Genomic DNA, 26524 nt, shown 5'->3' with positions numbered 1-26524 from the left:
GCTAAGGGGTCGGGATGATCTTTATGTGGTAGTCCTCATACATTAACTATTTACGTGAACAAATTCATGCCTATTTCTGAATCGAGTTACGTTCCTCTACCACTGACCATTCAAAGCAAGAAAGCAGTGTTAAATATTCAAAATAATGACTCAAAATGCTTTCTTTGGTGCATTATGGCAACTCTGTATCCTGTTCATTGTAAAAATAATCCAGAGCGAGTTAATCATTACAAGCAGTACGAGGCAGAGTTTGAAAATATAATGTCTAGCATTGAATACCCCGTGGCATTGTCAGACATATCAAAGTTCGAGTCGCGTGCACGAGATTCTGATGGAAAACGCATTGCTATTTATGTATATTCTTATACGTCAGAAAAACTTCTTGTGCATCCCATCAGGATAAATGATATCAACGATAATAATGCTCATATAATAAATCTTCTTTTAATTTCAAACAAAAATATTCACCATTACTGCCTTATTCGTTCACTGTCACGACTAATCAGAAGTCAAGCAACGAAGTATGAAAAATCACATCGAAGTTTGTCCAAGATGTTTCACCACGTTTAATAACCGAAGAAAATTCAATCACCAAATATATACCGCACGGCAAATTGCTATTCAAAAACGTGTCGAACATGAAATATATTGCGGTGACAACAAACCAGCCCGAATGTTGATGCCCCAAATGAACGAAGTCGAAGAATTCAAAATGTACAAGGCTTTGTTTGATCATCCAGAAATTATCGTCGCAGATTTGGAATCATTTCTGAAGCCACTGTCCTCCTGCAAACCAAATCAAAAAATGTCCTCCACAACGCAATACCAGCTTCATGAACCAAATAGTTTTGGTTACACTGTCATACGACAAGATGAAATAAATAAACGATGTGTATACCGTGGACCGAATGTTATCGAACACTTTTTGAAAAGATGGAAGAGGAGGTTGAGAAAATTGGCAGCTTCTTGCAAATATCCATACCGATGAATTCGTTGACACCAGAGGAACAAAAAATATTTGATGAAACTGTCGAGTGTACAGTGTGCAATCAATACTTCACAAACGAGAATCGTAAAGTGTTTCACCATTCGCACACAGATGGTCATTTCATCAGCGAAATCTGTAATGCTTGCAACCTCAAAATTCAAAGGCCCAAATTTGTTCCCATATTTTTTCATAATGGATCGAATTACGATTTTCATCACTTAATTCGGAAACTTGGATATGACACAAAAAATAGATATTCTTGCTCAAAATGAAGAACGATACATTTCTATAAGTAAGAAAGTTAAGATTTCGGGGACAAATGAAACCATAGAGATGAGGTTTCTTGACTCATTCAGATTTCTCTCTGCAAGTTTGGACGCACTAGCAATTAAACTCTGTGACGAACAATTCAAAATTACGAAAGCTAGTTTTCCCAACATAGATATAAAACTAATTAGAAGTAAAGGGATTTATCCGTATGAATACGTAAACAATGAATCTAAATTTAATGACGACAAGCATGATAGGATGGATGCGACTACAACGTACGATGTGTCTGCTGGCGATCGCCTGTACGTGGAGCTCTTGGACGACTACGATAAACTCATCCCTCTTTTCATAGAAATGAAAATCACCTACCCTATAATAAATAACCGTAGCAAAAAGCTCTAACGATATTTTTGGTAACACCAAACGCGACGACCACGGCGACGAGCTCCTCATGAACGACGTCAGGGTCAAGAAGTTGCGAAGCGACCTGCAGGCCCTGCAGTCTACGCTCAACTCCAGCCTCCAGTCAGAGATAGCCAGCCTGCAGTCTCAGTGGCTGGACCCCGTACTCAATATCGAATCCGAGCTTAAATCGCTGCTGCAAAAGTACACCGACCTCGCGTCAATAGACAACTTCGACAACTTGGCGCTGAGCGTAGGCAAGCTCCAAAACGAATTTTTGAAGCTGCAGTAAGCGCAAACTTCTGACGTGGAACAGCTGAAGCAACAATTGCAGGACCAAACGATCACCATCCAGACTGAACTGCAAAACATTATCCAGATTATAAAAAGTCAAGATGATTACGATCGCGTGAATGCCAGTATTGCCAAATGGCACGAACAGTTTCAATCGTTCGAAATTCCTACGTTGGAAAGCATCAAGGCTGAGCTTCAAACGGACGCTTTCCTTGCAGCCATCAAGGAAGTCAAAACTAAACTCCAAACACTACAGGACTTCATCAACAATCTACCATCTTCCAGCGAGCTGAACGCTATTGCCCGTAGTGTTGCCAACATAAAACTTCAACTTGAGACCTACGAGTATTTCTGGAAGCTGCAAGGTACCATAGCCCATATTGAGGATGCTCTTGCTGTTATTAGAAATGATCTGGCAAACGTACAAGAAGCACTGGAAACCAAACTGTCTGGCATCAGGGATACTCTGGCCAGCGTCCAACAAAAGATCACCAAGTTGGAAAATCTAAACACCGAATCAGAGTTGTCGCATTTTCATCACTTGATCGACGACATACAGGCTAAGTTGGAAACTTTGCAACAATCCACCCTCACCCAGGACGACATAACACAATTACAAGAAGGCATACGAGCTGCTGCTGCTGCCTCAGAGTTGGACGCGATGAAAAAAGCTTTGGAGTCGCTCCAAAACACGGTGGCCACCCTGCCTACCTCGCAGAAACTGAAAAGCGTGAAGAGGGCTCTCAACCAAATACTCAAATCTGACGACATAAAAACATCCAAACCGAAATTGAATTGCTTCGTGAGTCTGTTGCAACCTTACCCACCAACCAGAACATAAGCGAGCTACATGGCTTGTTTGCGGAAATTAGAACCCAGGTCCACAACCTCGCAACCCAGAGCTCCAAGTTGACACTCATGGAAAGTCTACAGCAGATTATCGCCAATGTGAAAGAGCAAATTGACAGCATCGAGGCGAGCCAGGAATCGACCATAACCAATTTTAGTACCCAACTACATAAGTTAAACGAAAAATTCAAGAGGCTTATTGTCGATGTGAAGATCAAGCCAGATTATGACACTGTTGTCCGTACTGTCGAGGAGCATCTGGAATCAATAAACGGTAGATTGGAAAATGTCGAGAGCGAGGTTCGAACCAATGTAAACAACCTGAACACCAGCATCGACAATCTCAAGTCCACTGTTGTCCACTGTACAGCATTCCAAACAGGGATGTTTCCTCGCTCTTCCAGGCGGGTGCCAAACTCTACATGCTGACTCCGGCCAAAGCCTATCAACAGTTTTTCATCGCTGGCACACTTCAGTTCGTCAAGGTTTCATACTGGTCTTTGCCTCACGCAACCCACTACCCAACCATGACCGTGACGAACATCAGTGACGAGCCTAAAATAAGAGGAGTGGAGTTGGTCGATTTTAAACACCCCGACACTCGCGAGACTGTCTATGCTGAAGATGCCACTCAAATTATCGACATAGAAATAGGTGAGAAGCTGTACATAGAAAACCCGGCATTGTCTGCGGCTAGAAATCCCATTCAAGCTATATTCTTATTTTCACAGAATGTCTAGGCAGGCTATTGTAAACGAGCTGCACAAACCTGCACGGCGAAACTACAAACGACTGTCGGTAGTGTCCAAAGGCATAGATGACCTGTGGGGAGCTGACCTTGTGGAAATGAGCAGTGGCAATTTAAAAAAATTACATAAAATCAACAAGGGGTAGAAGTATCTTCTCACCGTTATAGACACATTTTCAAAATTTGCGTGAGCTTTACCCCTCAATGCAAAAACAGGAACCTGTGTAGTGGAAGCATTCAAAACTCTTTTCGATGAAAGTGGCAGGCGACCTCGATTTCTTCAAACGGATAACGGAAAAGAATTCTACAAATCTGTCAGAAAAAGATTTGAGCCAGTTCGACAATTTCAAGATCAAGAACATCTACCTCAAAAATGGCAGGAACGAGATATTCCCGCGTGAGATCTACAACATGAACATTGCAAACAACGACTACCTGAAACTGTACGAGGCATACACAGCTTACAAGAGAGTGACCTCCGGCAATGTGGACGTGTACTACAACCCCAATGAGTTCATAGCTCGCAGACCCATGTTCGTCATTAACACATCGAAGAGAAAGCAGGTGGTTGTTAACGATCGTAACAACATCAAAATTGTGTGCGAGTTCCATGACGCCTTGCCTGCCGCTACTCTATGCAGCGTTATTCTTATTGCAGAGAAAATTTTTGTGTATGATCTAAAGAATGAAAGAGTGACTGAACAGTTTTAGATACAAGAAAAAAAATGGATAATTCTATAAAAAATTACACTGATCTTAGATCCAAACATTCTTCACACATAAAAAAATTCACTACACTATAGAAATTTATGACAATACTGAGTAGTGCCAACATCTATTTGGAGATTAGCTTCGCCTGTGAAATATAATATGGTGAATTTTTTGTGGGGTAATTTGACAACACTGCGAGCTCCTACCACTGTGGGCCCCTCCAAAAGTAGAAGCAGGGGCATTGAACCAAGGCCACGACATACATCGTGAAATGGGGGGCGTAGCCGTTTACGCTGAGGGCCCGTAGGCGTTTTCGTTGAGAGCCCCCACCACCTTACAAAAAAGGTCCCAAAATAAGATTGAGCAAAAATTAGGCTAGAACATCATCAAATGCTATACAATCCATAGAAAAATCATCAAAATCATCAAAATATGTCACAACTGAGGTTACATACTAGGTCCACCTACAACGGTTGTGTAGATACAATGATTTTACACAATGTAGGTTATTTTAACCCGTAAAAGGCAGTAAATAAGTGAATAGGTTAAGTTATAACACGTAAGATCATGGCATACCTACAAAGAAGAGCTCCACCACCTTACAAAAAAAGTTCCAAAACAAGATTGAGAAAAAATAGGGCTAGAACATCGACGAAGGCAGTAAAATCCATAAAAAAATCATGAAAATCATCAAAATATGTCACAACTGAGGCTGAATACTACACATACCTACAAGGAAGGCAGGTGAAACAATTCCTTTTCACTACTTATACGCATTGAACCCTTTGTGACTGCAGAGATGTGCTCACAAAAGTAAAGTTTCTTGTCAAATATTACGCCCAGGTTCTTTTGTGCGGCAACTCTGAACACAATTATTTTTTATGAAATATTTAGTATTAAATGTGTTTTTTTTAAGAAGGTCATTATTATGCATTTTTGAGGGTTGTATTTTAAGTTCCATAATTCTCACCACCTTATTAGAGAATCTGAATTCTTTGCAGAAGTGTCATGTCACTGAAATTGGAGATTTTACTATATATTTTGCAATCATCAGCAAACAAGAGAAGGTTTTTGCATGAATCCGAAAGATATTCAGGAAGATCATCAAGGTACAGGTTGAAAAGAAGCTGTTAAAGAACACTGCCTTGAGGTACACCAGAAGATACAGATTGATAAGAAAAAGGGGTTCCGGAAAGAACAACTTTATGTTGTCTTTTTTGGAGGTAGTGCTTGAGCATAGAGAGAAAGTTTGCATCAATATTGAATCGGTGTGATAACTTTTGAATCAGGATTTGTGGTTTATAGAGTCAAAAGCTTTCGAAAAATCCAGATATATTACATACACTTAAGAATATTCAGATATAGAGTTGATAACGTCAGTTAATAAAATGCTCAAGTTGGTTACACAGGAACTGCCTGGTAACAAGCCGTGCTGTGCTGTATTTATGTATGGAGAGGTAAATTTGTAGAGTAGGTCCTATATTATCTTTCATATGCGATACAAAGTGGTGAAAGAAGAAACAGCACACTTGTCTCCAGATTCATATAATGGTACCACGTTAGCATTTTCCAGGAATCTAGAAATGTACCCTCATTGACGCATTTGTTTAATAAAATATAGAAAGAAATAGCGAGAGAAGAAGCATTTTTTTATGAAAATAGAAGGGATTTCATCAGGATCATTGGCGCGATTTTTAGGCATTGAAGACAGAATGTATTGTACTTCTTCTGGAGACGTGGAGAGAGACGTTAGAGAGTGACAGCAAACTGGACGGAAGTTGGGAAGGGATGAAGCCTGTGTATTCTAGGTTGAATATATGGAGAAAAAAGAGTTAAAAAGATTAGCATTGCCAGTGACTTCTGAGTCGTCTTACTTTCAAAGGTATTCGGAATGATGCCATCTTGAATTGAATATTGACCAAAATCGTTTAGGATTTGATTTGATATTGTTCTTGATAGCGTACAATTCTAGTGAATTATGGGATCGAAACCTACCACTCCCACAAAAAATCGACGGGTGATGTTCCTTATTCATCATTCAACCTCATAAATGATGAGAGCACTTGCTATTAAGATGACAAGTCTAAATCCTTGGCTGCGAGAGGTATATCTGAAAAAAATTCTAAGCAACTAGAAAATACATTGGTCACTCATTCGGTTTTATGAACCTTCAAACCTGAATCATGCATGTTGTTTGGATAAATACCTGTCTATCTGAAGAATTATAATCATGAATTTAAAAATTCGTAGGATACGATTTATCTAAAACTCTTTGGACTTCGCTGGTTGTTGACCAGCGACAGTCTAACCTCTCATGACCTCTCTCTGTACATCCTCTCTCTCTCTCAAATCCAAATCAAAATCAGTACTCTCCCAGTCTGTCTACCCTCTAAAAACACAGGCCATGGAGCTCTTCCTCCATTTCGAATCGTGAGTTTTCTAGCTGTTTATTGCAAACAGCTGACCACCTATTTTCCTGACGAAACTCCTGTTTCCTCAACACATCAGGAAATTTTGCTTAATGCTTAACTGTGCAATATTGAAATAGTACAGAGGGTAGACGACTGGTGTAAACAAGTGAATGCCCTTGTCAATATGAAGCTTCCAGAGAAGGTTTAAATTTAATACGATCTTATGGATTAATACGATAGCACCGATGTATTCCCTGCATTTGTCCTTCTGCAGTAGTTTAGAGTGACGTCTTAAGTCGGTGAAATTTTTCGGTGTGTATTCATTAGGAAAAGATTTCCAGAGATCCCAGGCCGTTTTCCGGTTTCCAAAGGCAAATAAGAGTTCGGAGTCGAACCAGGAAGGGTATTTGCTTTATTTAGTTTTTTTGAGTGTCACATAATCCTTTATCACTGCATGAATCACATCAGTCAGCACCCCACACGCGTCGTCGAAATTTCCACTCTCCAGGATTGTCCAGGGAATGCAAACCAGATCCAAACGGATGTCACTCAAGGGCCCTTTGCGACAAGCAGGGTATTGGCGTCGAAGAGAGGGAGATCGTTCACTCTTCAGGAAGTCCAGGAGCTAGAATACAGCGTCCAGCGATTCGTGGTCCGAAGGGATGAGGTTTCTCGAAGGGGTGATGTGCGCTGAAAGGAGTGAGGAGAGAATATAGTCCTGATAATTGTATTTTCGTTATTGAACATATTGTGCTGTTGAAGTCTGAGGCCATGTATGAAGTCATCCATGAAGTTCTTACTGTTCTTATTTTCTGTAAAGCCATGCGTGTAGCCTGTTAATGTAATTGAGAAATTGAAGTCTCCGAAAATAATTACGTCGCCCATCGAGGATGCTGACAGAACAGAATTGTAGCAAGACTCCAGAACTGCTACGGGGCAAGTCTTGTGTAGCTTGCAAAAGCAACCGATTACAAGTTTGTTTTTCTTGCCATGAAGCACGTCAACCCACAGAAATTTACAGTTACGATCCAGGTCACTTCGCACTACACTTTTCCATTTTTTATTTATGCAAAGCATCACTCCTCTGCCCCTTGCGCCTCGACCGTTCCTGTACATATTGAAATGTTTCTAAAAAGACAGTTTGGAGTCCAGTACATTGTCGTTGAACTACGTTTCGGTTATTACAACACAGTCCTGCTCCATAAATTATCCAAATTCGGACGTTCAGTCAGAAAGTTTATTTTTTATGTTCTGGACATTATGATAGAATGTACTGAATTTTTATCCACTGGCCTGGGGCCTGGGATTAACTAATGTCCCCACACAGCAGCACAAGAAAAAGAAAGTTCAAGAGCCAGTGAGGCGGGGGATTACCTTGGCCTCTGTCAGTTGCACATGTCTCCCTCGGCGGGGCAAAGAAAAGCGTCGGGAGGACGCCATCCGCTGGAACAACAAAACATTTCTCGCTGCATTTCCACTCACTCGACCTAATGTTTTTTTATCGTTGGCACTGTTCAATAGCAATAGCTTAACACCCGTGCAAAGTACCACAATAAAGAAATAAACTGAGAACACACAAAAAAACAATCATATGCGAAGCGCGATCAGACAGCTTTCGACAGCAGGCGGCCATCTTAGATCAATCCTTAGTTTATACATATTTAAACGAGGAGAAGTTCATTGAATTCCAACATCTAGTAGTCAACCTTTTTAAGCTGGGTTGTCTTTGAGACCTGGTATACAACCTTTGGAGTCTGGGTGGTCGTAGCAGCCTGGTGGACAAACATTAGAGTTTGGGTGGATGTAGCAGTCTAGAACGCAACCTTTGGAGGCTCAGCAGTACAAGTAGTGTGTTAGACAATCTTTGGAGGCTGGATGACCGCAAAATTTATAATCCCTTATACCTTTCAAAATTTTAAAAGAAAATAAAGTTCCGGATATACAATTATCTGCGCAGTGGAAGTTAATCTATTTTACAACTTTAGGTAATTAATATTCGTCAATGTAGAAGCATCATTTCATCTTCAAATTTTATAAATAAGTCTTCTCTATAACTATAGAAAACAAATACCTTTAACAAAATCAATTACATGTTTATACAACAAAGTTACAACCTCATTTTATGTCAGTCAACTACAAAACAAATATAATTCTCCAAATAATTTTATTTCTTTGAATACAATGTTTTTCATCTAGGAGGTATAACATTTATTGAAAAGTCAGTCCACATAGTCAGTCAAAAAGTGCATAGGTCGGTAGGAATTATGAATTTAACAAGTCTACTGAAACCCAGCATAACACCCATCATACCACCAAGACCAGAAGGAATCTAATCTTAGCAAACAGATAAATGTAAGCAATTGAAGCAAGTGGAATATCTGTTAAAGAACTGCAATAAATTTAAGAAATATCACGACAAGGCCATGCCGGCCGAAAAATAAATATATGGGGTTACAGCCTGTGTCGTGGATATTCGTCCAGTATGCATGTTGATCAGGTTCTTCCACGCCAGACACCTTGCTGATACAGCTTCGAAGTCTATAAATGCAGATCTTGCTTTATTAACGTGATAGTTCAAGTCCACATGACATAATTGCATGAGTTATACTACACTATCTTAGTAGACAATCTACGGAGGCTTGGTGATTGTAGCAGCTTGGCAGACAACCTTTGATAGAGAGCCTCTGGAGGCTGGATGGCCGTAGCAGCTTGGTAAGCTGGATGGCCGTAGCAGAATGGTAGACAACCTTTCTAGGCTGGTTTGTTTAAGCAGCGTGGCATCTTCATTTTGAGATGGTCAGTGCCACCAGCGACAACATTCTCTGAGCGCACTTTTAAGATATGTGAGCACACCTACTGGAGCTGGTGCTAGGGTTTACAAAGTTCTTTTGTATTGTGGTTGGTCATGAGTCAGATTGCATTGTAACACTTTTAAGACAATAATACTGTCGCAAAAAATTATATAAGATAAGAAATGCAAGAGTTGTTTAAAGTCATGCCACACATTTTTTTTCAGATCTGTTTATTCGACATAAGTGAAATTCACAACCAAAAACAATTGAGACAGTCGCTTCTAATCTTTGCTGGACTATGTAGTTCCATTCACATTTCAGCCCGAACTTTGCCCTATCAGATTTATATCGTTCCGTCCCAATTTAGGATATGTCTTCGGTATTGGATAGCAACTGGTAGAGGGATAGCATACACAGCCTCAATCCAGGATAGCCTAAGGCCATAAAACTCAAAGGAGGGTGTGAAAAAAGTATCGTATGTAGCTGTAACATGTATCCATGCTAACTTTGATTTTTTTTATGTTTCATAAATAGTTCTAAGAAAAGTAGGGCAAGTACTTTAAAAACCTTGGAATAAAATTTATAAAATATTTTGATTATTTTATTATTCAAGATTTATTTACTAATGATAATTCATTACTAATTACAGTGTCCTAATTATCGATGGAAACTTTCCAAATTACGTAATTCCATTTATTCATTCGGTTCTATTCTATGAACTTTTATATTTACACATCGAATTAAATGAATCCTCAGATAATGTGTGAAATGGTGTATGTGCAATACTTATGCTCCCAAAATTTTACAATATCACTCTAAAGTTTAGTTTTAATCTTTCAGTTCCATTAGAAGACCAGAGCATAGAAGGAATCCAGGGTTGGAACGAAGAGAAATGTGGATGTTTGCCTCTCTGCCAGGAGAATGTATACATCGTTGAAGGATTTAGAAACACCAAATCGAAACAGTATGTTGAGATTGCGACTTGTTCGTAGAGCTTAAATAGCACAAAAAAATTAATTCTTATAATATATTAATATCGTACAATTTGTTAGGAAATGCATTCAGATGTAATATGTATTTATACATTCCCGAGACTCTTAATATATAAATTGCAAATTCACAATAGTGTGTACTGATCTCAAACCCAACTCTATCTGTTCACCAATCATCTTCTTGCGCAGGGTTGGCGTGATGAGTGTAAACAACCTTTGTTGAGAGATAAATGTTGCAGAGGTATCATGGCTCTCTCGTTACAAAGTTGAAAAGCGCACGTCTCTTTTCGTCATTTGTTTCCATTAGCTTGTTACAGTTTTTCGGTGTTTTGTGAACAAATTCCCCATGCTTTTTGTACTATTGTACAACTATCATCCAGTAAAGACGTTGATCAACTCTATATTCCCCTCGTTTTACAGCAATGTGCTTTTCATCTGATGCTCAATTGTTTAAACCAGCCAGAAACTTTCGGTGCCATCGAAAATATCCGTTGTCGAGCGAAGATAATTCAACTGACCGCGATTTGATGTTTCCTACTCGACAGGTGGAAATGCGATGAGTAAAATTAACATAAGCTTTACACTAGTATGAATCTACCGAATGTAACTCACAGCGGGGAAAAAAATCATCCTTTGGCAAGATTCTAACCAAGCTTGACCACCTTGGTCGACCAATAGGGAGATTACGATTTTGCATATACAAGGGAGCATGTTGGCACTGACCGTCTTACCCTGTTGAGGCGCACGTGTGTATACCATTACAAGTCCATGGACAGCTTTGTCAGTTCTGGAGAGACACAGTTGCCATCGCGGAACGACTTTTACAGCCGACTGCATGAGCGCGAACGTAGCAAGGAGAAGTAGGGCATATCGTATTGGATGCTGTTGAACCGTGCAGTGACGTCGTCCTCTGCATGATTGCCTGAGATCGGTTTCTGCACGTACTGGTAACCGTAAAACTGGATGGTCCCCTGTGGGTTCTTCAGTATGTCAGCCTTGTACTTGAGGGTGTAGTTTCGTACGTACTCGACTATGGACATGGGCATCTCCATGGACTGGATGACGCATTTGAGAGAGTCTTGCAAAGTACCGGCGATCGATGTCCCATCCACGTTCAAAGTGCTATAAGACATCACCAGGTCGTTTCCTTTTGCGGCTCTAAGAAACATGATGCTCCTTAGCATATCCGCTCGGTTAAGAAATATTGACCCTGGCAGACCTTGCCAAGCTACTTCTCAGAAATGTGTAGGATAAGCGTTTTACAGGAAATGGTAAAAACATTGGCCTTTGGGGTAGAGATGACGAGAGGCCAAGCAAGGGTTTAAATAGGTGCGCATGAGAGCGACACGAGGTATTTTTACTTGGAATCATCGGAGAAGCAGGAGCTATAGGTCTATTTTCTAAACCGAGCAGGGTAATCTATTCTACACCCTTATTTGCCATTCGCATTGCTCACTGCAGTCTATAACGAATCATGAGTTTATTTTAATGTTAATTTAGATAATTGTTCCTGGCCCGTTCAGGGCTGTCTCTACCATCAACAGTATTAATCGGGAGGGGCAAGTTACATCTCAATTTAAGATCCCCGCGTTCATGTTGGAACGCTACGACTCAATCCATCCTTATACATGATCTCCGTGTATTCGGAGAGGAAGTCGAACAGCAGACCCAAGAGAAACAGCTCCGTGTGGATTCTCCTTTTGAATTTGGCGCCAGCTTAGTTTCCCTCTGCCTGGAAGTAAGCGGTGTCGGACTTGGAAAGTTTCAACTTTGGCACAGCTGTGGAGATGATGCCGGAGTAATCGACTCAATTGATGACGGTGCCGTGCTTCCTGACTTCTGCCTGCGAGAACAGATACATCACGAAGTTTTTCAAAAGTGTCAAATTTGCGATTTGTCTGAATGCCTCGATATTTTGTTACTTTACGACGTCCAATTTAATGTACAGTTTTGGAAAAAAAGGTCTTCCCCATAAGACTTTAATGGCAGTAAATAATGACTGAAAGGTAGGCAGTACATATTGCACCTTTAGGTGATCGGGTGATTCTGTCTGTCTCAAGAGCAACACGTCTTTCATGCAATAGCCAACAGACACAGGAAATGTAGGAAAGTCACGTGACTTGTCAGGTGGAATAGTGTCCGTCAGAATACAGCCTGTCCTCAAGCCAAGTCGCAGAACCGACAAGAACTACACGTTATATGTCCGAATATGATTCGCCTAAAAGGGTTGAACGAAACTTTAAAATAATTATTGCCTTAATTCCAAAGGCTACTATACTATATGTGCCGCGGTAGATCGGTCGTTAGGGTGGTTGATTACCATGCGAGATATCTGAGTTCGATCCCCGACTCTGGAGAATTGGAATATAGTCCACCTGTTCAAGTTTCTCCGGCGCCCACCCAGCGTCGTATAAAGTGGTTACCTGTAGGGAACTCAAGGGGGGTTAAAGGTGGCCACGGGCGTGGTGCTGATCACATTATCCCCAACTTCGGCCGTAACAAGAATGTGCGGGGCCCAAAATCCACACCCCCTACACGCCTTCATAACTTGGTACAAAGCACAAGGTATTACTTTGGATTTTCATTTACTATACGTCAGATTTGGTCGAACAGAAGTTTCTAATATCTAAATGGACTTTCTTCCAAGTTCCGTAGGGATGTAAATGGGCTCCAGTTTTTCTTGACACAATTCATCATGTTATATTTCGTTATAAAAACCACGGCCGATATCCTATGTGTGTGTGTATGTTTGGGGGGGATGGGTATAATTCAAACATGTGAGATGATTCTTTCCCACTACTCCATTCTCCTATTGTTCGTATCGGAAATAACTCTCAATTCCACACACTGAAAATGTAGCACTTCCTACATCTTAGCATGCAAATATCTAGTATCAAAGTAATGTGTAGGCACATAGTGGTTCGGATCCCACTTTAAACTGTAGATGCATTCCCATGGACGTCAGCAGGATTTTTTCTAGGGAGGGGCAAGGAAGGTATTTTTTTCCAGGGGGGGGGCAACGAAGACAAATTTTCCCCAAAAATAGTGTTCTTTCCTAAAAAAAAACATTGCTTAAATTTGAATTGATGATGTTCATGCAATAATTAACATATATTATTGTAGCTAAAATGAAATTATATGTGTGAAATGCATATTATTTGTTTGACTTTAATTTTCCAGGGGGGGCACGGCCCCTCTTCCGGACGCTCATGTGCATTCCCGATTAGTCTTACTTTGCATAAAGTGGTTTTAAGACACCAAATCAACCAACCAACACAATCTCGTTATTGTCCAGATTATCGAATCCAGAACCTTCGTCGCGAATAACATAAGCAGAAAGTAAATGTGAAATTAACGAACAGAAACAGAACCTAAAACCTACAACTGATAGATTGGATTAAGTCGACGATACAGCACGCGTTCTGAAATGAAGAAGAATACGAAAGTTGAAGACCCTTGACACACACACACTTTTCTTTTCCTTAATGGTAAACTATGCTTCTTACAGATAATCCTTTACGTAGGCCTGCAAGGCCACGACGAGAAAGTGTTCTACATGCAATGGCGGGACCAAAACATGCGTCTAGTTCGATATGAAAGCTGTGTTCCTCCTTATTTCGTACGTCATTGATAACAGGAACACTGGCCTCGTCTGCTAACCATAGTTTTGTAGAGCAGAGGCCTGTTCGCCACCCTTTGGTTCAGTGGCCATCGCTCGGAGTTAGCAAGAGTGAATGACTCACCAGATACCTGTTGCCTGTGAGCTTATACAAGAATAGATATTTCGTTAACGTTTGTAAGTATTGTTTCATTTGCATTTATATCAGTTAATGTTCGCATAGTTTCCTAATGGTTACGTTATTTATAACTTAGTTCAAGAGAGTGAGCTTTATCTATTTGCACCGGAAGGGGGGGGGGGGTCTGCATGTAAAAAATATCCTGAAACAAGAAGAAATTCGAAGATTTAAAGTGAGTCGTATAAGAGTAGTTAACAAAAAGAAAGAATAAAACGAAAATATAAAAGTTGAAATAAATTATTGTAGAGATCGAGTGAATAACATTTTGTCACGGGGCCTCCTCGATGGCGTAGTGATAACGTCGTCACATTATAATCAAGGGATCCTTTATGCGATACAGGGTGGAGGCACGTAGTGGTTGGTATCCCTTTTAAAACTGAAGGTCCAGTCCCGATTAGCTTATCTGTGCATAAAACAAAAACTTAAATCATAAATTGTCACAGTGTAAGAAAATTTCATGTTCAAACACATACTTAACAAAAAATAATAATTTATTCCATGTCAGAATTCACATCTGTTGGATCTAACCAACACAATTATGGATCGCAACATATTTTCTCAGATCCATTTTAATTATTCGTGTATGATAAAATAACAGAAGCAGAGGAAAGAGAAGGCCAAGCGAAACACGAATGCCTTTTCCAGAATTTCAAATCTCGTTACGTAAAGTTATGGGTTGAAGTCCAGGGCAGGCATGAGACTCTTGTTCTTGCCCTTTTGTCTTCTCTATTTCGTCGTAATGGTTTACCTACAAGGGAAGAATAATGACAATAATTGCCAATACAAAGCCAATAACAAACAGAACAACTCAATTAGGGATATGTCAAGAAAGAAAGAAGACTTGACAGTGTCTCCGTCACTCGGTTTCTCGAATTGAAAATTGCTCTCCCGTTCTCTGTCTCTACTAGTTAAATATAGAAATCAAAAACGTATGTGAAGATACATATATTTCATATATGCCGGTTTTGTAGGAGATTTCGTAAGAGATGAAATAAGTACTCTTCGATCATGTTTATTTTTATTATTTTTGTTACGTATCATCACTTTTATTCCCAGTAGTGGACGAATGACCATTACATGAATTTAATGACGAAATACTCAAATTCCCGTGACAAGGACGGTACTCAAACCCGGGAACTTTGGTGACGAGATCGAATGTCGACCACTTAATGAGCTCCCCCACCGAGTCTGTTTAATGATGTTTGTGTCAGGTAATTCGTAATAACTGTCAATATCCCACATTCATTATCGTTTGTTTCATAATTTTTCTTATTGATGTGATTAACCTGAAGTCGAAGAATTAGTTGAAAGGCAAAAATGCAAGATTGAATGCCTCTGATGTTACTTCGTGTCGAATAATATGACGTGATATTATATGAATATTAAATAATATATTATGCCTAGTCATTCTATTGATTGATCCCAATTGCGCACACAATATATGGTATAATGTCCACTACTAACCGAGCTCCGTGGCGGAGTGGTTAGCACAGCGTGCTACGACAGCATGAGTCCCTGGTTCGAATCTTGGTTATTCTTGGTGAGTGTCCCTTAATCAATGTCATCATATCATCACTCATTACTCATATTCATTGTCGCTGTTTGCCAAAAGTGTAAGAATAGCGACACTTAATAACATTCATCCAATCAAATCGAACATCTTCACCAATATAATTCTATATCGTTCCATATTCCCACTTTATCACTGCATCTTGCTTAATTTTACAGCATCTCAATTGTTTTCCGATTCGAAAACAATTGGAATGTTGTTTTGTGCAGTTGATTGGCATTGTTTCGTTATTTGGATTGTTTAATTAACTTCGCATTAATTAGTTTTAGACCGATCTTGACAGAGAGAATCGAGAACACAAAGGAAAGGAAAAAGAAAGATACGCGAATACGACTGACGTGACTGCAGACGATTATGAATAAAATTTGTTTCGCTTTTTTTATTATTTCTATTTCAGTTAGCTATTTGCTTCGCATTTCTTCTACCAGTCGCGTTAATCTTGTCGGTGAGGAAGAATTATAAACTCGTGAAATGGACGATGGGACAAAAAATCTATGCCTCTCCCACGGTTCGAAACTGTGACCACCAAATATTGTCTTATTTTTAACATTTACGCCAATATGGTTTCACTCGTCTCTTTTCAAGGTGTTCCATTGCCTCTCCGATTGCGTAGTGGTAACGTCTTCGCCATGTAATCAAAGGCTTCCGAATTCAATACCAGATAGAGGAATATTTGGTTCGGATCCCACTTTAATCTGTGGGTCCAGTGTATAAACTAAACTTAAACAATTAACGTGTTGTATGTGGTCTGTAATGAGAACCATCATTTGAGTGAACCTTCTTGACAATGACTCTAGTATCACTCCAAATAATATTTCCTTACGAGTAGCTCTTCACAAGAAACCAGTTCCTGAAATTTTCTTTTGGAGTCCTCGTAGCACCGAGCTGTTTGTTGTGACTGGGGTATGAGTAATGTGACTCATGCTATCAATGCTCAATCTTTCCCGAGAACACAGATCCACCAGACAAACTTAAGCGAATATTATGTTATTTGGGTTGTATAAACAACAGGCTTTAAGACGTTACGAAATTCTAGGTCACGTGACCCAGGTAATTGTTTCTCTGACTGTACAGGTCGACCCTCTGAGGGTGAATTAACGCATCTTCAACGTCCATGTCGAACTTCATCTCCTGGTTCGGTTCGTTTAGCTTGGCGAAGGTGCAATGGCTGAAAGGCAAGGAAATACCATTCGTAATCTTTGATTTACTCCACGGTTTATTTACATGTTGATATCTATAACGGCCGTACGCGTGGCACCGGGAAAATCCATCGCTTAGCCCCTCTCGTTGTTCACGACCAATTCTACCTGGTTGACGTGGTTGTGAGACTCTGGGAAGTACATTGGCGAGAAGATGATCGGCTACATGAACACGAAATTTTTCTTGAATATGGCGATGATGACGGTTTGATTGTGTGTGCCGATGGCATCAGCCATGATGACCATGCCTTTTGCCACGTTGCAGTGCACTTTCAATGTCTCGATTCCCAAAAATATAAGTATGTTGGCACTGGTTTCTTGATGGCCGACTCGAGATTGGTGTTTTCTCGAAACCCAACAATCGCCAACGGTATCCACGTCCACGATATCCCACACACGTGGATCATAACTAAGATTGCCTTTTTTGGAGAGCGGCTGTTTCATTTTTAATCTGCTCAAGGCAGCATGCGTCTGCTTCACGCCTTTGCCCTCTCTATTCATTGTCAGATTATGACGTTCCTGATACTCTAGTTCGGACATGTTCTTCTTGGCGTCGAGCTCTGTTCTGGCAATAGCGGCACTATCATCGGCTAAGCTACCCACGTTGCCTAAAGCTGCCAGTATGGCGGGGATGCTGAATATGAAGACGCCGTTGTGCGTTCTTCGTCTCGACTGTTGGAGTTTTCTCAATTGAGGGGTAATGAGCAACAACTTCATTGCGTGACTTTTGGCCAAGCATGATTGCTTCTTGTCACGCTGTTTCTAGGTGAGTAGACTGCCTGGGGCCTTAGTGTTTTGAGATTGCCATAGGACACCAGGTACACTACACCCTTGAGCTTCATGATGTCTGTTTATATACGTTAATCCTTACCTCAGTTTACGTTTGGTGTTCATGGCGGTGGTTGTTCCCAACGCGGCCACCTTCATACCGAACGACGATTCCCTACTGACCGAGCCCGGCTACTCAAATTTTAGATCGGCTTCATGACGAGCGTCGAGGACCGTGTGTTCTGTAGGAGATGTCGTGGTCCTTGAATGAGGCGTCGAGGGCATTGACGCCCCTGTCTCCCTTTTCCAAGCGTTGCTCGAGTTCGGTCCGTTGCCGCAGTAATGGTACTCTGGTAAATGCTTTTAGAAAGTCAGCTTGTTGATGATGCCGTTAGCCAAATCTCGACCCTCTCCCATGTTGCAGAATTTCGGATGCAAGGTGTTGATGACCTTGATGAGGTGACCTATACCATTCCCTTTGTATATGATAAAGTTGGCTGGCTTCTTGCTGATCATGGCTAAGATGCCTTTCTTGTCGTTGTGGAAATTACGGTTGCTGGCCCGCGATGAATAGCATATTAACAACCACTTTTTCACACCGTCCACCAACACGCATTTCTTAGGTAAGGTGCTGTAGCGTTTGACGCCTCTGCCCGTCTTGAGCTTGTTCCATATGTGCTTGATATATTTATTTTATTTCTCACCGCTACTGGATTTTACTCGCTTCTGCGTGGCATAGATGTTTTGATCCAGATCATACGACTATGAAAAATATTGGTAAAAATTTGTAGTCTTCGGCCGTGTAATCCTTGGGGTACTTCTTGGCGATAAGTTCTCACAATCCAACGGTGTCAGGATACCTAGTCCAACTATTAATTTTGCCTAGGTTGATTTTCACGACGTCACCGTCAAAGGTGTAATCCAGACAACTCATCTTTATCGAATTTTCCAGAGCTGAAGTAATGCATCTCTATGGGATTTAATTCCATCTTGACCGATGAATGCTCCCGATGGCTTTGCGTTTTGGCCACAATAGTAGTGTAATTGATGCTATTATAAACTCAACAAATGATGATCCCCTCTCAGGCAGATTTGGCTACACTTAAAACAGGCTCAAGTGTGGTACTCCGTCTAATCCAAAATTTTTCTAAAAATGCCCTCGGGAATTTCCCGAAACTACAGTGTACAAATGATGAGCCCCCTCAGATTGATTTGCCCACACTTTCAAAAGGCATTTCTGTCAGATTGTTGTCCATAAGCTTGTTAAAAATATGCCCCTCTTGATATTGTTTTGGATACACTTGAAATTAAGCCAAAAACCCACACCCACCCACACATATTTACTTCCGGTTTAAGTTCAATTGGGCACCAGGTTCAATTTGTTTATCTAATATTAAAACAATGTAATATGCAGAGGCCCTCTAGAATTGCTATGTAACTCTCTCATTTCTTACATCATAAACATATGATTTTTCACCTATGAGAATACCACTACATATGGTGTCATCAGGGAGTGAATCGTGGAATTCACAGATAATTTTAATGTTTGTCCTGTCATTAACCACAACTTGCTTTCTTTTTGAAGTGTTGATGACAAACATGGGTCTCTGTGCTTTGAATTCATCTGGTGTGTAATACATGTCAGTATTGCCCGAGCCTGGCTGATATTTCTACAGCACTGATGAGCAGGGATTTGGAACTGCATGTAAAACAAGACAGGAAATTTGTTACACTGATGAGAAGATCCTATTAAAAATTAAACTTGTTAGAACTGATTACTGACAAGAATAATAATTATGAAGAAACGCAGTCCTTATCTCTGACAGAGTTATGCTGTGATGAGGTACAGGCTTCAAAAAATTATACCTAAGCAGATTTTAACTACAAATATCTTGCCTGTTCCTGCATAGAGACCCGAGCCTGGCTGATATTTCTACAGCACTGATGAGCAGGGATTTGGAACTGCATGTAAAACAAGACAGGAAATTTGGCAGATATTGTTATAGTGATGGCTGCACAGAGAAACAAGATTGTAACAAGACAGCCTGACATCCAGATTGTTGCAGGTTGTGATATCTTATAGAGGTTTGTTCTGAATATAATTATATTTGATTGATTATGACTAATGTAATAATTATGAAGAAACACAGTCCCTATCTCTGACAGAGCTATGCTGTGATGAGGTACAGGCTTCAGAAAATTATACCCAAGCAGATTTCAACCTTGCCTCTTCCTGCATACACAACAGAGCCTGGCTGATATTTCTACAGCACTGATGAGCAGGGATGGAACTGCATGTAAAACAAGACAGGAAATTTGTTACACTGATGAGAAGAGCCTATTAAAATTAAATTTCTTAGAATTGATTATTGACAAGAATAATAATTAAGAAGAAACACAGTCCCTATCTCTGACAGAGCTATGCTGTGATGAGGTACAGGCTTCAGAAAATTATACCCAAGCAGATTTCAAACAAATATCTTGCCTCTTCCTGCACACAGACCCGAGCCATTTCTACAACACTGATGAGGAGGGATTTGGAACTGCATGTAAAACAAGACAGGAAATTTGTTATACTGATGAGAAGATCCTATTAAAAATTAAACTTGTTAGAATTGATTACTGACAAGAATAATAATTATGAAGAAACACAGTCCATATCTCTGACAGAGCTATGCTGTTAGGTACAGGCTTCAGAAAATTATACCCAATCAGATTTCAACTATGCCTGTTCCTGCATACAGACCCCCCGAGCCTGGCTGATATTTCTACAGACTGATGGGCAGGGATGGAACTGCATGTAAAACAAGACAGGAAATTTGTTACACTGATGAGAAGAGCCTATTAAAAATTAAACTTGTTAGAATTGATTACTGACAAGAATAATAATTATGAAGAAACACAGTCCCTATCTCTGACAGAGCTATGCTGTGATGAGGTAGAGGCTTCAGAAAATTCTACCTAAGCAGATTTCAACCTTGCCTCTTCCTGCATACACACAGACCCGAGCCTGGCTGATAGTTCTACAGCACTGATGAGCAGGGATTTGGAACTGCATGCAAAACAAGACAGGAAATTTGGCAGATATTATTATAGTGATGGCTGCAGAGAGAAACAAGATTGTAACAAGAGAGACTGAAAAATACAGAAACATAATATCTCTTACATCCAGATTGTTGCAGGTTGTTATATCTTATAGAGGTTTGTTCTGAATATATTTATATTTTATTGATTATGACTAATGTAATAATTATGAAGAAACACAGTCCCTATCTCTGACAGAGCTGCACTGGTGAGCAGGGATGGAACTGCATGTAAAACAAGACAGGAAATTTGGCAGATATTGTTATAGTGATGGATGCAGAGAGAAACAAGATTGTAACAAGAGAGCCTGAAAAATACAGAAACAATAAAACATCTCATACATCCAGATTGTTGCAGGTTGTCATATCTTATAGAGCTCTGTTCTGAATATAATTACATTTTATTGATTATGACTAATGTAATAATTATGAAGAAACACAGTCCCTATCTCTGACAGAGCTATGCTGTGATGAGGTACAGGCTTCAAAAAAGTATACCCAAGCAGATTTCAACCTTGCCTCTTCCTACATACAGACCAGAGCCTGGCTGATATTTCTACAAGGCAGGGATTTGGAACTGCATGCAAAACAAGACAGGAAATGTGTTACACTGATGAGAAGAGCCTATTAAAAATTAAACTTGTTAGAATTGATTACTAACAAGAATAATAATTATGAAGAAACACAGTCCCTATCTCTGACAGAGCTATGCTGTGATGCTATTATTAGGTACATGCTTCAGAAAATTATACCCAAGCAGATTTCAAACAAATATCTTGCCTCTTCCTACATACAGACCCGAGCCTGGCTGATATTTCTACATGGCAGGGATTTGGAACTGCATGCAAAACAAGACAGGAAATTTGTAACACTGATGAGAAGATCCTATTAAAAATTAAACTTGTTAGAATTGATTACTGACAAGAATAATAATTATGAAGAAACACAGTCCCTATCTCTGACAGAGCTATGCTGTGATGCTTTTATTAGGTACAGGCACCCAAGCAGATTTCAAACAAATATTTTGCCTCTTCCTGCATACATACCCGAGCCTGGCTGATATTTCTACAGCACTGATGAGCAGGGATTTGGAACTGCATGTAAAACAAGACAGGAAATTTGTTACACTGATGAGAAGAGCCTATTAATAATTAAACTTGTTAGAATTGATTATTGACAATTATTGATTACAGATATGTGTGCATCGATTATACAATTGTTAGAGCATATAATCATAGAACATGTGGCAGAGTGATGGCAATGTTGCAGAGAGAAACAAGATTGTAACAAGAGAGACTGAAAAATACAGAAACATAACATCTCATACATCCAGATTGTTGCAGGTTGTCATATCTTATAGAGGTTTGTTCAAAAAATTATACCCAAGCAGATTTCAACTACAAATATATTGCCTGTTCCTACACACAGACCCGAGCCTGGCTGATATTTCTACAGGGCAGGGATTTGGAACTGCATGTAAAACAAGACAGGAAATTTGTTACACGGATGAGAAGAGCCTATTAAAAATTAAACTTGTTAGAATTGATTAATGACAATTATTGATTACAGATAAGTTGTTAGAGCATATAATCATAGAACATGTGGCGGATATGCAGAGAGAAACAAGATTGTAACAAGAGAGCCTGAAAAATACAGAAACATCTCATACATCCAGATTGTTGCAGGTTGTCATATCTTATAGAGGTTTGTTCAGTACCGAAGCAGATTTCAAACAAATATCTTGCCTCTTCCTGCATACAGACCGGAGCCTGGCTGATATTTCTACAGCACTGATGGGCAGGGATTTGGAATTGCATGTAAAACAAGACAGGAAGAGAAGAGCCTATTAAAAAATAAACTTGTTAGAATTGATTACTGACAAGAATTTTATACTCAATGTCCCTATCTCTGACAGAGCTATGCTGTGATGCTATTATTAGGTACAGGCTTCCGAAAATTATACCCAAGCAGATTTCAAACAAATATCTTGCCTCTTCCTACACATAGACCCGAGCCTGGCTGATATTTCTACAGCACTGATGGGCAGGGATTTGGCACTGCATGTAAAACAAGACAGGAAGAGCCTATTAAAAATTAAACATGTTAGAATTGATTACTGACAAGTTATTGATTACAGATATGTTGTTAGAGCATATAATCATAGAACATGTGGCAGATATTATTATAGTGATGGCAGTGTTGCAGAGAGAAACAAGATTGTAACAAGAGTGCCTGAAAAATACAGAAACATAAAAGCAATAAAACATCTCATACATTCAGATTGTTGCAGGTTGTCATATCTTATAGCTTCAGAAAATTATACCCAACCAGATTTTAAACAAATATCTTGCCTGTTCCTGCATACAGACCCAAGCCTGGCTACAACGTTTCAATATATTTCAAGTCTGTATGCAGGAAGAGGCAAGATATTTGTTTGAAATCTGCTTGGGTACTGAACAAACCTCTATAAGATATGACAACCCGCAACAATCTGGATGTATGAGATGTTTCTGTATTTTTCAGGCTCTCTTGTTACAATCTTGTTTTTCTCTGCATATCTGCCACATGTTCTTTGATTATATGCTCTAACTTATCTGTAATCAATAATTGTCAGTAAACAATTCTAACAAGTTTAATTTTTAATAGACTCTTCTCATCCGTGTAACAAATCTCCTGTCTTGTTTTACATGCAGTTCCAAATCCCTGCCCTGTAGAAATATCAGCCAGGCTCGGGTCTGTGTGTAGGAACAGGCAATATATTTGTAGTTCAAATCTGCTTGGGTATAATTTTTTGAACAAACCTCTATAAGATATGACAACCTGCAACAATCTGGATGTATGAGATGTTATGTTTCTGTATTTTTCAGTCTCTCTTGTTACAATCTTGTTTCTCTGTGCAACATTGCCATCACTCTGCCACATGTTCTATGATTATATGCTCTAACAATTGTATAATCGATGCAAACATATCTGTAATCAATAATTGTCAATAATCAATTCTAACAAGTTTAATTATTAATAGGCTCTTCTCATCAGTGTAACAAATTTCCTGTCTTGTTTTACATGCAGTTCCAAATCCCTGCTCATCAGTGCTGTAGAAATATCAGCCAGGCTCGGGTATGTATGCAGGAAGAGGCAAAATATTTGTTTGAAATCTGCTTGGGTGCCTGTACCTAATAATAGCATCACAGCATAGCTCTGTCAGAGATAGGGACTGTGTTTCTTCATAATTATTATTCTTGTCAGTAATCAATTCTAATAAGTTTAATTTTTAATAGGATCTTCTCATCAGTGTTACAAATTTCCTGTCTTGTTTTGCATGCAGTTCCAAATCCCTGCTTTGTAGAAATATCAGCCAGGCTCGGGTCTGTATGTAGGAAGAGGCAAGATATTTGTTTGAAATCTGCTTGGGTATAATTTTCTGAAGCCTGTACATAATAATAGCATCACAGCATAGCTCTGTCAGAGATAGGGACTGTGTTTCTTCATAATTATTATTCTTGTTAGTAATCAATTCTAACAAGTTTAATTTTAATAGGATCTTCTTATCAGTGTAAAAAATTTCCTGTCTTGTTTTGCATGCAGTTCCAAATCCCTGCCTTGTAGAAATATCAGCCAGGCTCTGGTCTGTATGTAGGAAGAGGCAAGGTTGAAATCTGCTTGGGTATAATTTTTTGAAGCCTGTACCTCATCACAGCATAGCTCTGTCAAAGATAGGTACTGTGTTTCTTCATAATTATTATTCTTGTCAGTAATCAATTCTAACAAGTTTAATTTTTAATAGGCTCTTCTCATCAGTGTAACAAATTTCCTGTCTTGTTTTGCATGCAGTTCCCAATCCCTGCTCATCAGTGATGTAGAAAAGCTCGGGTCTGTGTGTATGCAGGAAGAGGCAAGGTTGAAATCTGCTTGGGTATAATTTTCTGAAGCCTGTACCTCATCACAGCATAGCTCTGTCAGAGATAGGGACTGTGTTTCTTCATAATTATTACATTAGTCATAATCAATAAAATATAATTATATTCAGAACAGAGCTCTATAAGATATGACAACCTGCAACAATCTGGATGTATGAATGTTTTATTGTTTCTGTATTTTTCAGGCTCTCTTGTTACAATTTTGTTTCTCTCTGCAGCCATCACTATAACAATATCTGCCAATATCTTGTTTTACATGCAGTTCCATCCCTGCTCATCAGTGCAGCTCTGTCAGAGATAGGGACTGTGTTTCTTCATAATTATTACATTAGTCATAATCAATAAAATATAATTATATTCAGAACAAACCTCTATAAGATATGACAACCTGCAACAATCTGGATGTAAGAGATGTTATGTTTCTGTACTTTCAGTCTCTCTTGTTACAATCTTGTTTCTCTCTGCAACAATGCCATCACTATAACAATATCTGCCAAATTTCCTGTCTTCTTTTGCATGCAGATCCAAATCCCTCCTCATCAGTGCTGTAGAAATGGCTCGGGTCTGTGTGCAGGAAGAGGCAAGGTTGAAATCTGCTTGGGTATAATTTTCTGAAGCCTGTACGTCATCACAGCATAGCTCTGTCAGAGATAGGGACTGTGTTTCTTCATAATTATTACATTAGTCATAATCAATAAAATATAATTATATTCGGAACAAACCTCTATAAGATATAACAACCTGCAACAATCATGGATGTATGAGATGTTATGTTTCTGTATTTTTCAGTCTCTCTTGTTACAATCTTGTTTCTCTTTGCAGCCACCACTATAATAATATCTGCCAAATTTCCTGTCTTGTTTTGCATGCAGTTCCAAATCCCTGCTCATCAGTGCTGTAGAAATATCAGCCAGGCTCGGGTCTGTGTGTATGCAGGAAGAGGCAAGGTTGAAATCTGCTTAGGTATAATTTTCTGATCCCTGTACCTCATCACAGCATAGCTCTGTCAGAGATAGGGACTGTGTTTCTTCATAATTATTACATTAGTCATAATCAATAAAATATAATTATATTCAGAACAAAGCTCTATAAGATATGACAACCTGCAACAATCTGGATGTATGATATGTTTTATTGTTTCTGTATTTTTCAGGCTCTCTTGTTACAATTTTGTTTCTCTCTGCAGCCATCACTATAACAATATCTGCCAAATTTCCTGTCTTGTTTTACATGCAGTTCCATCCCTGCTCATCAGTGCAGCTCTGTCAGAGATAGGGACTCTGTTTCTTCATAATTATTACATTAGTCATAATCAATAAAATATAATTATATTCAGAACAATCCTCTATAAGATATGACAACCTGAAACAATCTGGATGTAAGAGATGTTATGTTTCTGTATTTTTCAGTCTCTCTTGTTACAATCTTGTTTCTCTCTGCAACATTGCCATCACTATAACAATATCTGCCAAATTTCCTGTCTTGTTTTGCATGCAGTTCCAAATCCCTGCTCATCAGTGCTGTAGAAATGGCTCGGGTCTGTGTGCAGGAAGAGGCAAGGTTGAAATCTGCAAGGGTATAATTTTCTGAAGCCTGTACCTCATCACAGCATAGCTCTGTCAGAGATAGGGACTGTGTTTCTTCATAATTATTACATTAGTCATAATCAATAAAATATAATTATATTCGGAACAAACCTCTATAAGATATAACAACCTGTAACAATCTGGATG

General features: G+C 39.3%; 1 long non-coding RNA gene across 1 annotated transcript in view; it reads left to right on the top strand.

Moving 5' to 3' along the window:
* LOC145992599 (uncharacterized) overlaps positions 1–26524 on the top strand; it is a 499068-nt gene that overhangs the window by 260589 nt on the left and 211955 nt on the right. Inside the window, exon 2 of the long non-coding RNA XR_014442181.1 lies at positions 10306–10429. This is a non-coding gene — a long non-coding RNA (uncharacterized LOC145992599). The remainder of the gene's footprint in view (positions 1–10305; positions 10430–26524) is intronic.

Source organism: Lepisma saccharinum, chromosome 9 (assembly GCF_977018435.1).
Source record: "Lepisma saccharinum chromosome 9, izLepSacc3.1, whole genome shotgun sequence".
In the NCBI taxonomy this organism is placed as follows: Eukaryota; Metazoa; Arthropoda; class Insecta; order Zygentoma; family Lepismatidae; genus Lepisma; species Lepisma saccharinum.
Note: the sequence above shows the minus strand (reverse complement) of the source record. Positions and strands in the feature narration are given on the sequence as shown.